The sequence below is a fragment of the Bidens hawaiensis genome, unplaced genomic scaffold (genome assembly GCF_021521415.1).
Source record: "Bidens hawaiensis isolate Kalapana, Puna unplaced genomic scaffold, B.hawaiensis_p1.1 tig00036438_1, whole genome shotgun sequence".
Taxonomy (NCBI): domain Eukaryota; kingdom Viridiplantae; phylum Streptophyta; class Magnoliopsida; order Asterales; family Asteraceae; genus Bidens; species Bidens hawaiensis.
In genome coordinates, this window is record NW_027496372.1 from 32,575 (window position 1) to 35,334 (window position 2,760).

At 33.3% G+C, this 2,760-nt stretch overlaps 1 pseudogene; it reads right to left on the reverse strand.

Annotated features, from left to right (window-relative positions):
* Positions 1-937: 937 nt before the first annotated feature.
* LOC143588556 (transcription factor MYB41 pseudogene) lies at positions 938-2,223 on the reverse strand (annotated as a pseudogene).
* Between the last annotated feature and the right edge of the window lie 537 nt (positions 2,224-2,760).

Consider the following 2,760-nt stretch of genomic DNA (forward strand, 5'->3'; position numbering starts at 1 on the left):
AAAGTCCGCTATTGGCGTCCTCTATGCAACCTTAAGTGATTAACGTAATCGATATCAAGAAAAAAAAAACGATGAGTACTCCGATTAAAGAAATAGAATTATGAAAAATATAATCAAATCGAATTAAACAAAATACTATAAAACATACTTGTTGAAAACATACTGTGGTTCTCTTGATGATTGAATATAGATCAAATGATTTTAAAAGCGGAGAAGGGAGGGATAAGCGAGGGGAGACGGTGGGGATGTACATAGTTTTTTTAGGAATAATATGAATAATATATGTGATACAAAAATAATCTTATGCGAGTTGGATTATCATCCACGAGATATTGATTTCAGGTCACCAATATGTTAAAACGGGTTAAAGAGGGTTAGGAGCAATGAGAAGGTAGCAAGTGACAAAATGCTGGCATCTTATAACACACCATGTGTGTGTGTGTCTAGCAAGGTTAAAATACGAAGTTAACGTATTCTAAAAATTGTAGGAAGCAAGGAGGTTAAAACACACGACGCCTTAAATCACAAATTTTCTTCTTTAATTAAAAAACATGTCATCTTATAACACACCATGCTTTCTTCACTACATTTAATCTCAACCTTTAATTAGATCTAATGGCACATATCTCTTCTTAGACTTCTTAGAAAACACTCCCTTCATATATAGATATTATTTAAAACCCTTCATTTTAAATTCACGTCTTTATTTTACACAACTAATACCATCTAGCTAGAAATTTTACTTAAATCTATCAACATGTTCATGATTTCATTTATTTACTTAATTATATATATATATATATATATATATATATATTCATTTATGATCTAACAAAATATGTAATATAAAATTACAAATTTCCTGGAAATAACATACCAGAAAACTACAAGAACAACCAGATGTTCCATTCACAGGTCTAGCCTGCATTAATGATATCTATATAACATCATCAAACTCTATGTTGAAATTGATGTTTTCACTAGTTGATGGCTGGAAGCTGGAGTTTTCAAACGCTTGTGATGGAATCTGCTTGCAATCTGGAATGGTAATAGAATTATCCGTCAAGTAAGGAGATATCATGTTTTCTTGACTTGTTTGTCCATTGAGGTTGATCAAGCTATCTGAAAAGCATTGGCCATTGTTTTCTTGCATGTGGGGAGCTAGATTCCATTGTTGGTTTATAGAAAGAAGTGGCGGAGTGGAAGTGGCATTTGCAATTTGCTCACTAGGTTTTTGATTCATAGGATATACGTTGTTATTAAAAAACAAGTCTTTGTTATCTTCATTTAATGATGACGATGATGATGCGGACGCTAATAGAGTGGCAAGCCATAAAACTTGTGGATTCACTAAGGTTTGAATGCTCAAAAGGTTTGAGAGATTGAATGAGGATGAAAGGTCCAAGAGATCGAGGCGAGGATGATGAGTGACAGGGTCAATTCCATTCTTCAGGAGCGCTTTTCGGATATGGGTGTTCCAGTAGTTCTTGATTTCATTGTCGGTTCTTCCGGGCAACTGAGCAGCAATTAGTGACCACCTATCAGGTCAATAACAAGATTGATGAGATAAATAAATTGATTAATTATGCGTGATTGAACTAATAGCTAGCTTATAAATTATTCTTCGGATACTTAATTTAAACTTGTGAATCCTTATTGCAGTTATTTCACTTTATCAATTTATTTTTTCAAGATTTTGTGACCAAGGTTGATCTCCTTTAAGGACTTTGACATGGTCTATAAACATAGTAATGAAGATCGACACAAATCATTGGCCTCCTAATTAACTTACTTATTTCCGAGAACACTATGTAGTTGGATGATGGTTAGTTCTTCTTCAAATGAGAATCTTCCTCTCTTGATATCAGGCCTCAAGTAGTTTATCCATCGAAGACAGCAACTTTTCCCACATCGTTGTAGCCCTGTCAGGTATAATCAAACATTAATTAATCAAAGAAAATCAACTAACTCAAATCAACCATACATTAATAAGAAAGGTTGCGGAAGCGAACACACTCACCAGCGTTCTTGGGAAGGTTTCGCCAATTTCCTGGTCCATGTATCTGAATGTATTGGGTGAGTCTAAGATCCTCTTCTTGAGTCCAGGGCCCTTTCTTGAGTCCAGTAATGTTATCACAACTTGGTGATCTTCCCATTTTTGTTCTTTGGTGATTATGGAGAAAGATATACGTACGTGTTGGTTAAAAGCTCGATGAAACCTTGAACTTCGTTACTCAAAAATAATATACATGTTGTACGTCGTAGCTATTTCTGCACGGGATTTGAAGATGGCTACTCCCGTGTATATATAGATGAATATATGAAAGCTTATGAAAAATAAAATAAATAATACACTTCTTGTTACTATTAGAAACAAAATGGAAAGTGGTAAATTATGACATAAGTAAAATAATTTTGCAAAAGGGAGATGTCTCTTGAAACCTCTTCTACACACGCACACTAGCTTGATCTACTACTGTAGAAACTCTATAAAATAATACACTTGGGACCACCAACATTTATTAATTAAAAGAGTTATTAATTAATTGATAAATTAATAATTATTAATTTATATATTAATTAATATTTTATTAATTTATAGTAAAATGTTCTGACTCGCCCAGAAGAAAATTTAGTTGCACAGTTGTTGACTGATGAAGAAATTATTGAAAGCGTTATTGGAATTAATAAAGATGATATCGATGAAGAAGATGATGAAAGTTCTACAATGGAGCCCCCTTCGCGAAACGAAGCTATTAA